This window comes from Mauremys mutica, chromosome 2 (genome assembly GCF_020497125.1).
Source record: "Mauremys mutica isolate MM-2020 ecotype Southern chromosome 2, ASM2049712v1, whole genome shotgun sequence".
NCBI classification, from domain to species: Eukaryota; Metazoa; Chordata; order Testudines; family Geoemydidae; genus Mauremys; species Mauremys mutica.
This window is the reverse complement of record NC_059073.1, coordinates 136,256,564-136,271,334: the sequence shown is the minus strand read 5'-3', so window position 1 is coordinate 136,271,334 and position 14,771 is coordinate 136,256,564. Positions and strand designations below refer to the sequence as shown.

The following is a 14,771-nucleotide window of genomic DNA, read 5'->3' as shown; positions in this document are numbered from 1 at the left end:
TGCAACAGCTGTAGTGTGTGTTTGGGTGGTCTGTGTGTACGTGGGTGAGAGTGTACATGCACATGTCCGTGTCCGTGGAAGAAGGTTTGTGCATGTGTCTGAGGTATCTCTATGACACAGTGCATATGTGCCTGTGTGTGCAAGGGTGTGCCTATGTGAGTATTCATAGGTGTGAGCACATGGGGTGAAAATGTGTGTCTGTGGAGCAGTATGAGCAAACCTGTATCCATGTGACTGTGTGTGTGTGTGAGGTATCTCCCTGCATGTGGGAGTGTGTGCATGCAAGAGGGTGTTTGTGTAGGGGTGAGTATGCTGCTGTGAGGGCATTTGTGTGCATTTGCTGGAGGGCGTTGGTGTGATGCGTCTGTCTGTGTTTCTGGATGACAAGGAGACAGTGTTTGTATGCATGTGCGTGTTTGCCATATCTATTACTCAGTACATTCGGGATTATGCACTTGGGTGAACAAAAGAGCTTTAGGAAATCTGAGCTCACCTTGTTGCTATGTAATTATTTCAAACACTATCTAAGCATTAGATAGATCATTTCAGTCTGGAGCAATATCCTTTTTTTCCCCAGACAACTTGGTGCCAATGAAGCCAGAGCACCTAGTGCACTAATTAATAACAAATAATTAATAACGAGCACTGCCCTGCTGGAAAGACAGCTGGGAGCTCTAGGTTCCTCACCTGGAGCAACTGCTCACAGAGCAGCATTCAGAGCTGGCTCTGCTGGAGATGAAATTGACAATGCGTCTCACCTGAATTTGGCCACCTCACCCAAGCCCCTAAGGTACTGGATAATCTGAGCACGTGTGGTGGGATTTGCTGCCTCTTTGCATGTTCTCAGTAGCACACAAAGGTGGTGTTCTCCAAGGACCGGGCCAGAGCTGAGTGAGTGAATTCCAGATGCTGATCCAGTACATTGCCTGAGTTGGGGTGAGTAGAGTCCAGTCTTTCTTTTGGCTTTCAAGCCTGTGAGCACCCACTAAAAATCAGTCACTGATCAACTCCCCAAGCCTCTGCTTTTCCATTATCCTGGAGTTTCACTTCTCTTTTCAGCAAATGTCATTAATAGTCAATCACCTTATTGGTGAGTCTCCTGCTAGGCTCTGTCCTAGTGCAGAGGATGCTGGGGCCCCATCAGTGCTAGACCTTCTGGGCATGACCCTCCAGAGAAAATACAGAGCTGACTGGGGTAAGGGTATCTGAGTCTGTGTCAGAGAAAAGGTGGCTTTTGGTGCACTGAGCCAAGATGATCCACTGGTGTTTCATCACCAAAGGTGGATTTATTCCTACGGTTGCCAAGGACAACCCAGTAGCCGGACACCCAACAAAGCCAGCTCCTCTGGTGGTGTGACATCAATGGCAATGCAGCTGTGTGCATTTCCTTCAGCTGGGGATCTGGCACAGAGTGTGTAGGTGACTTACCTGAAGCAGCACAATGTGCAGTGACAGGGCTGAAATGTAGCAGCTCCTGGCTGCCAGTTCCCTAATCTGTCTGTTACCTTTCTGTCCCCACTGTTGGTAAGGAGAAGAGGCATGAGTGGTGACTCCACTGTCCCTTTGTGTAGTGAGTTATCAGTTACTTGCACAGGGCGGAATCCCGATTGCAATGAGGTTAGGGGCAGTTCTGCCCTGACCACACTGGCATTAGGATTTGCCCCCGGGAACTGGCTTTGTATTTTTGAGAATGGTTGCAACTCAGGAAATGGCTCAGCAAACCAACATTTGTTTGCTAGGCAGCTGTCTGTGAATCATCTTCCCCAGGGAAGCAGTGGGAGCCCCCTATACTTAGGACACTTGACAAAAAAAGACTTGGCAAAATGCTAGAAAATGGAGACTAGGAAAAAGGAGGCAGGAAGGTGTTGTGCTTAAAGTGCTGGACTGGCATTCAGGAGACCTGGTATTAATTCCTGGCTCTACCCTAGACTCCCTGTGTGACCTTGAGCAAGTCACTTTATCTCTTGTGCCTCAGTTCCCCTTCTGTAAAATGGGGCAAAATAATCCTTCCATTATCTGTTTAGAGTGTAAACTCTTGGGGGCAGAAACTGTCATTGACTATTCCTGGAGCACAATGGGGCCCTGAGCCTGTCTGTGCCCCTCCTTGCTCCTGTAGCAATGATAGCAGTGCGGTACCTAGATGCTATATGCTGACAGGTGCTTTGGAGAGACAGATAGATTAGATGAGACAGAACAAGCTGGCATTGGCCCCCGGGAGATTAACTGAATGGCCTAGCAGGCCAGTGAGTCTATTTGCCTTGAGTGCTCTGGGAGCTGAACTGGAACAGAGGGAGACAGTGCGGCTGAGAATGGCAAATGTGTGACGTGAGTCTGTGTTCGGATGCTCACACCTGGCCTTGCATCTCCCTTTCCACGTGCATCTCATGGATGATGAGCCTGGTTTCTGGATGCAGAGGGAACTCTGGGACTGTACCCCATCCTGTGCAGGGTCACAGCAGTCCTGAGTGAAGGGCTCCACTGTCAGCTGCCTCTGGCTAATTGTACACAATGTCTTGTCTGAGCCTCTGGGCCCACAGCCGGCAGGGGGCAGAGGGATATAAGCCAGGCCTCCTCCCTGCTTCTGCACTTGTTAATGAAGTTTCACCTGAGTTCCCCATGTGGAGGCAATGAGCCAGCGTGGATAAAGAGCCAGGTGAGCTAGTGGAGATCAAGGCAGCGCTCGAAAGCGCCGACCATCTGTTAAGCAAGAGGGGTGGCTCTCCCCACGCAGCAGAGGATACGGTTCCAGTTGCAGATAGATGGATCCTTGCCTCTCTGCTGGTGTGTTGCTTTGCAGCAAAATCTCGTTTTGGTGCTGTTTGCAGACAGTGCTGTGCAATCCTGCAGGGGAGAGTGTCTCCTAGAAGGCACAGGGCCCTTTCTCTGGCAAGACAGAAGCTAGGGAGGTTAAGGATACCTAGCACTGATATAGGAACTGTTCGTCTATAGATCCCAAAGGGAAGGTGTATCATTAGCTCCATTTTACAGAGGGGGAAAACTGAGGCACGGGGGAGTTGAACTGAGTCACACAGCAAGATGGTGGCAGAGCTGGGGATGGAACCCCAGCGTCCTGGGAAAAGCCTGTTCACTGAACCATGTTTCCTCTCCAAACTGGGCAAGAGGCAGGTTATTCAAGCATATTGAGTCCCAAGAAGCTGTGTTATTCCTTGAGAGGTGTGACTCTGCAGCAAACAGCCCCCAGGCCATGCCTGATAGGGCCAGCTGTGGGTGGAATTGGCAGCGGATGTTATCACCCTACAGCTGGAAAGTAATTCCACGCCAGCAGTGGAATCAGGGTGCAGCAGGAAGGCAAAGAGGTTGAAGAGAGCTCCAGAAATCCAGCCTCAATCCAGGGTCCATGTGGGGAAAGAGGAGTCCAGTTTGGCTGGGGTATCCCTATCCGAGCCACACAGGGAACCAACCCCGTGCTCTGCAAAGGGCCAAGCTGCTGGAAGGGAGCAATCGAGTAAGTGTTGTAAGGGGGGCTGGGTTTGACCCAGGGCCGCCTTAATGCCAACTGGCAGAGGGCTGAAGGGGTGAGTAGGAATTTACAGGGACCACTGGGTCTGATATTGACATAAGGGTGTCATGTAATGTCTCTATCAACAGACTGCTGCATGCTGGTCACCTCAGCCCTTGTGAAATGTATGTATGGCTAATGTTGTATTTATTGTATTGAAATTAGACAAAGGTTTCTAACCATTAGAGGAGTGAAGTTCTGGAACAGCCTTCCAAGGGGAGTAGTGGGGGCAACAGACATATCTGGCTTCAAGACTAAGCTTGATAAGTTTATGGAGGGGATGGTATGATGGGATAGCCTAATTTTGGCAATTAATTGATCTTTGATTATTAGCAGGGAAATATGCTCAATGGTCTGTGATGGGATGTTAGATGGGATGGGATCTGAGTTACTACAGAGAATTTTTTCCTGGTTGCTGGCTGGTGAGTCTTGCCCACATGCTCAGGGTTTAACTGATCACCATATTTGGGGTCAGGAAGGAATTTTCCTCCAGGGAAGATTGACAGAGGCCCTGGAGGTTTTTCGCCTTCCTCTGCAGCATGGGGCCCGGGTCACTTGCTGGAGGATTCTCTGCACCTTGAGGTCTTTAAACCATGATTTGAGGGCTTCAATAACTCAGATATAGGTTAGGGGTTTGTTCCAGGAGTGGGTGGGTGAGATTCTGTGGCCTGCATTGTGCAGGTCACACTAGATGACCACAATGGTCCTTTCTGACCTTAAGTCTATGAATCTATACTGTACATTATTTTCTTAAAGCCTCGGTGTTCAAAGCAGCTCACCAGGAGATGATTAGCCTTGGACAGAATCTGTTGAGACAGGGGATAGGAGACAGTTATCTCCTTTGTCTGGTCAGGTGTGTATCGTGCATGGTGTGTCTCACCAGGTAAGCCTATCTGCATGTACAGCCAGATGCTAATTTAACAGATTGCAGGGTCAACGAAAGAGGGAGGCCCCAGGGATGAACAATCAGATGAGGGAAGGGGCATTTATGAATAAAGATCAAAGGACTGAGCTGATATAGGTGGGGTTGCAGAGAGACACGGGGTATCATTCCGCACAGGAGGCAAGAGGACAGCATGGTTTGTCTCACGAATGTCTCATCACAGCTGATCCTGACTGTGATATGCTGGAAGAAGTTTGGGTGAGCCAAGAGCCCGTCTAAAAGGAAGGAATTTGCTCTGTGTGACATGAAAGTAACTAGTTAAGTAAGTTTAGGCGCTAGGAAATGTGTTATGATTTTATTGTAGCTGTAACTATTCATATCCATGAATTATCTTTGCTCCTTCTCAGATCTCTGTTCTTTGTTAAATAATCTGACTCATTTGAGTGCTGTTTGTAAGTGGAGCAGTGATCCTGAGGTGAAACTGGCAAGCTGGTGTGCTCTATTCGGTGGGGAGCAGTGGGTCTGTGAATGCTGGTGTGCTCTATTCCATGGGGAGCAGTGGGTCTGTGAATGCTGGTGCGCTCTATTCCATGGGGAGCAGTGGGTCTGTGAATGCTGTGAGAGTCCAGCGAAGCAGGGGCTGGACACTCCTGGGGGATGCATGGTGGGGCTCAACAGTTGGAGTGTTCCTGTTGCTGACCTGCAGAGAGACAGCAGAGCCTAGCTGGGCTGAGAGGGGAGCACTTGTGTTGCCAGTAGCTGGTGGGGTCAGGGAACTGACCCCTGGCAGACACAGACCAGGAGTCTTCCCACTAAGGGCAGGTGGTGGCGAGGTGCCTCACAGCTCTGGGTACTCTGGGAAGCATCAGAGTGGGATTCCTCTTGTCGGGGGCGGGGGAAACTGGGGGTCCCAGTGTCGCAGGATCTTTGGGGATCACTCTGACCCCCTCATGACTAACATCTGAACTCTCCTTCCATCACCTGATTGGCTTGATCCTCCACACAGCTGGTTCTCAGGGCTGGTTTCTCACCCTGCTGCTCTGCTTCCCTGCACTCACTTAGCATCCTCCTGCAGGGGAAGGGAGGAGGTTGCTCAGCAGACACAGCCAGAGAGGCAGAAAGCAGTGGAGTGAAGGAGAGGGAACATCCAAGCAGCCAGGGAACTGATCAGGGCAAATTAGCAGCTGCAAAGGGGTGAACTAGGGTGCAAGGGATTCTCAGTCCCTCTGTTCTGTGGCACTGTCTTTTCCTTCCCTTTTCTCTCCCTCACTGGCTCTGACCGATACAGGGAGAGGCATTTCTATTAGCGCTCCAGTCGTGTGACATCTATTCAAAACACCCAGCGAGCAGTGCCCTGGCTTTATCATTAAATGCAAATACTCTGGAGTAATTGCCGGCAATAGCAGCGAGGGGAGAAAAATGACAGCGAGCCCAAGAGCAGCTATTAGAGGGGAAAGTGGAAAGTGTAAACAAAATATGGACCATTAGCCAGCAGTAATAATGGCCATTTTTCCCCTCCTAATGCCTAGCACAGCTAGCAAGATGCGTGGCCTCTCTGACTTGTGTCTGGCTGGGGTTTCTTCTTTACTGTTTTTGGAAAAGGGAAGAAGAAAGGGATTGTATTTATTTTGTTACAACCTTTTGTTCTGAGATTCTCCGATGGCAGGGTTGGGCACTGGGACCTAGGACTCCCTGGATGAAAGTTGGCACCGACTCCCGTGTTCTTATTGTTGTCAGGGCACTGCCTGGTGAGAGAGGGGAAGGGGCATTGGCTGCACCAGCACTTCCTCCTGGCTGACTGACATAATGCAAGACATAAACTGCTGGCACTTTGTAGCCCTTCCCTGTTCCTTTGTCTAGTTATCACTTGAATCTGCAAGGTGCCAAGCACCCTCCTCTGTGGGGTTAGTGGGAGCTCAGCAGTGCAGTGGATCAGCTACATAATGCCCGGGGTATTTACCTGTAGAAGCAAAGCTGGGACAGCCCCACCTATGTCAGTTATACCCAAGGATGTCCTAGAAATGCCTAGAGATTAGCTGGATGGGGGGTGCAGTAATCATTCTGTGCCCTGTGGCAAAGGGGCAGAGATGGTCTCATGGCTAAGGCCCTGAACTGGAACTTGGGTGCTCTGGAGTCAGTTCCTGGCTCTGCCACATGTTCTCTGTGTGACCTTGGGCAAGTCTCTTAATCTTAGGTCTGAGCCACAAAAAGCTTTTATCTTGGTTTGACTATCTTGGCTAGAGGTGAGATTTCTTTTTTTTAACTAGTATAGTTATACTGGGATAAGCCCTAGTATCGTCCTAATTCTACTAGTGTGTGGCTTATTCCTCTTCCTGTACAGGAACAGCTATAGCAGTGTAAGGCCCCTTCTACCAGTATAACTGCATCTGCTCTCCAGGCCATGTACTGGTACAACTAGCCTGGTCTAGTCACAGCCGTAACATTTTTGTCTGTAAAGGAGCCGCTAATCACCAGTTAATTAGTCCTTGTCTATTTACCCCCAATCTGGCAAAGACTTATGCACTGTAAGAGTGGTCCCCTTGACTTCATAGGAAGCAGGTGCATATGTTTTTGCAGAATTGGGGCCTAAGACTGTGAGCTCTTGGGGCAGGGACCATCTCTCACTGTGTGTCTGTACAGCACCTGGCATGGTGGAGACCTGATCTCATTTGGGGTCTGAAGGTGTTACTATAATGCAAGTGATAAGTTCCAATCAGAGTGCTGCTGCTGGAGTTCTTCTGTGAGCTGGCCTGATTTACGGGTCTCTGATGTAATGCCAAGCAGAGGGGAGTCCTAGCACTGAGTTGAGATGCAAGTCCCCTCCCAGCCGATGCTCTGTATACCAGCTGGGAGGGGACTTGCATGTTCATGAATAAAAACACCCGTGAAATAATCTATCTGGACACTTCTAGCGACTGAGCTGGTGTGGACCCAGAGCTGTCATGCTGCTCATTAGCCCGATAGGAGCCCTTTCCTGAAATCAGCAAGATGCTTTAGGAAGTGAGGCCGTGTGGAAATAACCTTGGAGTTTGAGGGTGTGAGTTCAAAGGGCCTCACGTGATTCCCAAGGGAGGTGGGCAGGTTTCTTGGTGTAAACACACACCTTAAAACAGTCCATCAGAGCAGACAAGTGAGCACTCTCCACTCAGCTCCCAGAGCCTGCTTTCTGCCATCCAGGCAGCTCTGATGGGCAAGTCAGCGCTCCCCACCCTGTGTATCAGGAGGGAATTAACCCTGCAGGGCTGAGCTGGGGGAATGGAACACGGGGGAGGTGGGGGAGCAGAGACCCCCTGTCATGATGCAGGACAAAGGTAAGCTACACTGATGCGGGAGCAGAGCCGGTGCTGAGCTGGGCCTGGGGGAGCAGAGCATAGAGGCAAAGGGAGCAGGAAGGGAGCCCCTGTAATATCCCAGGGCCTGCTGGGTTTCTGCCTGACTCTTCCCAACCATTGCACCCAGGGAGGAACTGGATGCTGGGCTATGTTGCATGATAGATGGCAGGCACTCTAAAGGGCCACTGGGAGGGCACCTTGCCTTGGAGTGCGGGGGGCAGGGTGCCTCCAGAAAGTGCCCCCATCACAGCCTAGCGGAGCTAATCTTTGCTCATCAGTGTTGTCAAGGTCTTGTCAGCTGCCAGCGAGAGGCTCTGAAATCTGCCTGCTAAATCCGACAGGATAATTAAAAGCAGGCAGGAGATGCCTATCAGCTAATTTTGTGATGCCCCTTTCCCTTCCCTCCCTCCCCCTGCCCATCACTGCATCTTCCTGGCAGTCTCAGCCTCCCTGGCCAAGAAAGCAGACGGCTCTAATTAAAATTTCAATGGCTGTGAGTAATAGAACCCCCAAAGTAGCTGCTAGCACGATCCCCACTGCTTGTGAAGTGGCCCGGGCTGCCTGGCATTTGGCTCTGATGTTCAAAAGGTTCCTGAGATGCACTGATGCCTCTTCCTGCCTCCCGAATGGATCAAAGAGCCTTTGTTGGTTATTTACCTCAGCTCCAATGTGCAGCATCTCCCCCCGCCAGCTGTCTGAGGGACAGTGGATGGGGGACACATGGACCTTGAGTTCTTTAAGCACCCTTTGTGCCATTGGAAGTTAGGTTTGCATGGGAAGGTGTCAGGAAAGGGGGAGCCCGGAGGAGGCCTGGGCTCCATATTGTGAGGGTGGTCAGTTGAGTGGATGGGGAGGTGCTTGCATATGTTGTGTTAGAGGGGAGGCGGAGGGAAAAGGCATTGCTGTGGGGCTTCATGGAGCCCCTTTGTAAATGTGGCATAACATAGCCCCCCTCCCCTGCACACCTCCCCACCCCACATGGGCGGACAGCTCCAGCCACACACACACACACACACACATATGGGGGTGGCTCCAGGTCCCAGCACGCCAAGCGCGTGCTTGGGGCGGCATGCTGCGGGGGGCGCTCTGTCGGTCGCCGGGAGGGCGGCAGGCAGGCTGCCTTCGGCGGCTTGCCTGCGAAGGGTCCGCTGGTCCCACAGCTCCGGTGGACCTCCCGCAGGGTTCCGGCAGAGCGCCCCCCGCAGCATGCCGCTGTGCTTGGGGCGTCGAAATGTCTAGAGCCGCCCCTGCACACATGCTCTCACACCCAAAGACATACCAAATACACACACCCACGCCTCCAGTTTTCTCACACAGATTGTCTGTGCTAGACCACCTCAAGAGCTCTTAGCCAGCAGAAGTTGGGGTTTGAAATAAAGCCTCTAAACCCCCCTATCTCTCCCCTGCCTCCCCATCTGTAGTCCCTACTCTTCTCCGCCTGCCCTCAGTTTTGCAAGAGCTGTGCCCCTCCACAAGCAAACATCAATCGCGGCACGTTCCCCTGACTCTGTCGTTGTCTCAGGTTAACTCAGAAGCCTCATCTCAATCTCCTTGAACAAATTCTACCAGGCACGGCGACATTCTAATCAATTAGAGGCATAAAAGAATAATTTTATCAATAGCAATATCTGAAACAGGGAGGCAGGATTTCTGTCCTGGGTAATGGGAGCATCATGTCTCCAATTAAAGTTTGAGGATTCATCTTCAGACTTAGCCCCTGTCTGAAATTGACATTTATTAGAATGTCAAAGTCAATTTCCTTCAAGAGCTTCTTTCCCAAACATCACAGACTATATTTGATTTATGGTGGGGTTTTTTGTGTGTGTGGGGGGGGAGCGCTCTCTTTTTCTTTAAGGGAAATAAATTCAGTTGCACAAAATGATTTTAGTTTTGGATGGCTATTTGTTATCGTTACGATTGCTGCACATAGGAAGTGCAATCAAGGAGCAGGGCTCCATGGTGCGAGGTGGTGTACAGACACATAACACAGTAGGCAGACCCTATCCCAGAGAGCTTATGACCCATATGTCAGACACACAAATGAGGGCGGAGGTGTGTTGGAAGGATTAGATTACAACAAAATGAACAGAGTTTAATGGAAAAACAGAAGTTTCAGCTCTTCACTTGCCTGACCCATGAGAGATGTGAGTGATTCATAGATATTGCAGCAGAGGTAGGTTTTAAGCAAGGGTTTAAAGAAGATAAGGTGGCAATTTTGAGAATTTTGACGCGGAGTTTGCCCCATGTTTTGGGGGTGGTGTAGGAAACAGCATGGAGGGGCTTGCAAGCAGAGCAAAGGCTTGAGGCAATGGCTAGTAGATAAGAACGGTTGAAATGTTTTGGTTGAAACTATTTATAGGCAGAAAATTGAGTTTTCGAAGAGAGCTGATCACAAAGTTTTTGACAAAATATTCTTTGGTCTGCAAATGCTGATGTAACAAAACTGAAACTTTTCACGGAAAGAGTCAGTTTCAACAAATTTCCATTTTGAAAACTGTTTGGAAAACAAGTTTTAAACTTGTTCCATTTTGATATTTTTGAAATGAAAAGTTCGCTTTTTTTGATTGAAACAACATTGTTTTGAAATTTTACGTTAATTTATAGTGAAAAATGTAAAAAAAAAAGTTGAAATCTAAACTAACCATCATGATTGAAATTAAATATTTCAACTGACCCAATCCAAATATATATTTTTTATTTTTAGTTTGCGAATTTTTTTGAGATTTTGACTTTTTGTTCTGATTTGAGATGAGAAAAATATTCAAAATCTCAAAAATTCTCATGCGACTGGAAAACCATTTCCTGCCCAGCTCTATTTTTGTCTGTATATAGGGAGGGTTTGGCTCAGCAAAAGTCAGGGGTGAAGAGGAGAATCCTGGACTGAAGTTCACTGCCAGGACAGCAAGCACAGGGACTCTTGGCAGTGGCGAAAGAAGGGGATGCACAGGTAGAGACATAAACACCTGGATTTCCATGAGCCAGACTTAGGAAATAAAAGCCCTTGGCTGGAATGCCCTCTGCAGAGCACCAGTCTGGAAGTGGATGGCGGCAATTGAACTGAGCTGATTTAAAGGCATTAACTTAAGAATGGGGAGCTGAAAGGCAATATCCAAACATAATCAGCCATCTAATGACATTAGGACACCACTAGGTTGCTTTAATTTTCTTCTCCCCCCACCCCTTCCCTGGTTCCTGCAGTAAACTTGTCCAGTCTTATAATGTTCAGTGCTCTCAAACTTACCAGCTGGGGAGGTAGATGAGCTGAATCCCTCTTGAGTCAGCAACTCCCTAGACCAGGGGTCCCCAATGCGGTGCCCGTGGGCGCCATAGCACCTGCGGGGGCATCTAAATGTGCCCGTGTCCTGGCCCGCAGTCAAGCATCCGCTGAAATACCACCGAAATTCGGCGGCGTTTCGACGGCGACACCTCTCGACGATGCCGTTTGCCACCGACAAGCGACATCATCGAGAGGCGTCACCTCGACCGTCACCACAGTCCTTCGTCTGGCACCCGCCAGACGAAAAGGTTGGGGACCACTGCCCTAGACCAATCTAGCTCTGCTAAGTGCCCAGAGTCCATTTCCCTGGCCCTGATACTGAAGCTGGATCTGATGTTGGCTGGAGAGTCTTGCATGGCATGTCTCTCTTTCTCCCTGTGGTAGACGTGGCAATTTCCTGCAATATCTTTGGCAGATTTTACTGAATTAAGCTTGTGTGTCACTGCGGGCCAGGGACTGTATGTAGTTCCATGGGGGAGACTGACCACAGTCCTCCAGGAACTAAGAACAGTGTGGAATTGTGACAGAATGTACCTCTGTCAACACTCCACACGCTGCTGACCGAGCTACTGATTAGTCTAGACTGTATGCCGGATATGTCACAGGGATGATTAGGCGCATTCACTCAAGTTGTAACACCTCCAGGGAGGTCCTACCTCATGAAGGCACTCCCATATACTGGCTCAAACTGGATTCTCTAGAGACCAGCAGACAAAGAAAGGACTTTTTGATAAATAGCCTTGAGTTTAAACTGATTCAGGGCCTTTGTTCTGATCCAGGAAATGGACAGGACCTTTGGTCCAAGGGGACCGCAATCCTTAAGGAAATGTTGGAAGGACTTTGGCCTACCGAGGCCCCATAAAACTGAGGGTTCATATTCTGAGCTAAGGCTCTTACGAACTTGTAACCAGAGGAGAACCCCAGGATGGGGGTTGCGACAGCACTTTGGGGTGCAATCCAGAGCGGCGAGGGATTAGTTATTAGTCTTCAAATGAGACCTCACAAAGCATATTTTGTACAAAGATCATTGTATAATTCTACAATTATTATTATTACAATAGTGTGTTGGGTGTGAATGCAGGGGTGCTTAGGATCACAGGGTTGAAGAACTGTTCACCGGTCAGATCTCTTGCTGGAGTTGGGGTGATCTCTGGTAAGCGTATGAGCATGTCTACAGATTCTTCTGTTGTTTTTTAATATGCTTTTTCTGCAATGCTTGTACTATAAGAATAAATTCTTGCTTAGAAAGAGCAGTATGGTAACTTAACTGTGGTGATTACATTGTTTACCATCCCTGAGGAGGGAGGCAAAGCAGACAGTCTTTTGTTGGGAATAACACCGTATAGTCAGGGAACTGTGTAGATTGGAAGTATACCTGCCAGGAGAAAGAGAGAGGTGTGTGTCTCCACCCAAGAGAGATGATAACTCAGGAGCCAGAACTCTAGCATGGTTGTCCTTGCTGGACCATAGAGGGGGAAATACAGATGCAGTTGTCCTGAGCTGTGATGCTGCCTTTCCTCCAGCAGTTGCTTTTTGCATGGAACAGGGAGTGCTGCAGTAAAGAACTGCATTTGCAGAGTTGGGTGAGTAGGAGCATGACTCAAATAGCAGAGGGTGCTGCTAATTCCTTGTTTTGCTGAGTCAGCCATGGTGGAACAAGCAAGCAGGGACTAGAGTAGATGAGAGACCCTGGCTGTAGTTCTGCAAGCAAAGGAATAGCAACACACAGGAGAAGGCAATTTTACATACTCAAGCAATGGCAAAAGAAAAAGTTGCCTTAATCAAATTGGGCAACAGAAAGGAGACCATGTGACTAGTATGATCAATTGCAATCAGGCAACTCATCTCGAATTGTGAACATCGAGTGCTTGCAGTGAACCCTTTGTGATCAATCCAAATGGTGAAAAACCAAACTCCATTCAATAACAAATCCTTTCGAGGCAGAAGAAGGTGAAGCTCATGCAATCATTATTGGAGGTGAGCTGTTTGCATGACTCTGAAAAAAGAAAGAAAATAGCCTCTTGAAGGGACCAAGAGGTGAACAGACTGTGAGAGGGGAATGATTTTTGGCAGGAATGACAGTGAGGGCCTTGGAGGCACTAGAATATGTCTGCTTATTAATAAAATAGAATGAAGAAGAAAGCGAGTCTGGGCTGAAGCACCCAGGAGACGAGGCGCTTCTCTCCGATACATGAGAGAGTGGCTTTTGAGAACTGAAGGCTTCCTCCCAGGAACAGCCAGGGGACCTCAGCACGGAATGAGGGATAGCATTAAGAATTCTTTGCTTTTCATTTGTTAGCCAGTGGCAGCATCAGACTCCCCTCCAACATTGTGCCATGGCCAACACGATGCACTGAAAACTCTAGGATGCTGAGGAATGTCTGCAAGCCTGGTAGAGATGGGGCACTCAGCTAAGCAGCCGTTCTTCCAAATTCCTGTTGGATTTACCACTTGATACAATCTGAAGGCATGCAGAGAGCCTGCTGTGAGGTGGTGAGCTGGCAGGATGGCCCCACTCTATCACTTACAGGCAGACAAGAAAAGGCAAGAGGATGTTCCAAGGCCAGACACTGACAACTTACCAACCAAGCAGGGTGAGTGTGGGATGATAGACACTGTGACAAGCCCAGGGAGATGCAAGTAGTGACTCAGCAGGCGGCGTGGCTTTATGTTTACATGGAACGTTAATACATGATTGTTACATCCTGACTCAAGGTCTTATAGTTAAGGCACCAGCTCATGATGAGCACGCGCAATTAATTCCACTGAGTTCAGTGCAAACGGCGGGAGCACAAGAATCCTTGGAACATAAAAGCAGCCAGACTGGGTCAGACCAATGGTCCATCCAGCGCAGTATCCTGTCTTCCGACAGTGGCCAATGCCAGGTGCCCCAGAGGGAATGAACAGAACAGGGCAGTTATTGAGTGATCCATCCCCTGTCATCCACTCCCAGCTTCTGGCAATCAGAGATTTAGGCAAAAAACACGGGAGTACTTGTGGCACCTTAGAGACTAACAAATTTATTTCAGCATAAGCTTTCGTGAGCTACAGCTCACTTCTTCGGATGCATAGAATGGAACACACAGGAGATATTTATACATACAGAGAACATGAAAAGGTGGAAGTATTTATACATACAGCGGTTTAGGGACACCCAGAGCATGGGGTTGCATCCCTGACCGTCTTGGCTAATAGACATTGATGGACCTCACCTCCATGAATTTATTCATTCTGTTTGCACAGAAACCCCTGCAGGGTACCACCTTACAAGTATTACCTCATCAGAGCAGGCTCTTATTGGCTGATCTCACCATGAGGGTGGGACTGTGTTTTACACTGCACATTAACCCTTTCTTGGGTGTCACATACATTCTAATATCATTTCCCTAGTAGGGGAATAGTGCGGCAGGCCTGCTGGAGCAGTTCTTGGCTTGGATAGAAGGGGATAGGTGCTGGTCCAGCTGCAGCAAACTTAGATTTCCTTCACTTTCTCTGCTCAGAGAGCAGATGAGGAAGAAGGAATAAATTGCCAGGGCCTGGGGTCAGCCTGAGGCCTGAAGTAAAAGCAAAGCAAATTCCCTATGTTGTGCAAGCTCTGTGCTCACAGCCTTGGGCCAGGAAGCAGCCTCATTACCCAAAGGCATCCCAGGCGGGGACAGAGATTAGCACTGAGTGGGATAGAAGTCTAACAATGTGACCCTGTGATGAGAGAGCGGACTCCCCTCGCCTGTGCCTGGAAACTACCAGAGGTCTGGGACG

The 14,771-nt window shown here is 49.1% G+C and overlaps 1 long non-coding RNA gene across 1 annotated transcript; it reads right to left on the bottom strand.

The window, feature by feature from the left end:
* Positions 1-4,879: 4,879 nt before the first annotated feature.
* LOC123364483 lies at positions 4,880-11,473 on the bottom strand. The gene is made up of 3 exons (XR_006577126.1): positions 10,977-11,473; positions 6,042-6,148; positions 4,880-5,472 (listed from the first exon to the last, which is right to left on the bottom strand). It is a non-coding gene; the product is annotated as an uncharacterized LOC123364483 (long non-coding RNA).
* Between the last annotated feature and the right edge of the window lie 3,298 nt (positions 11,474-14,771).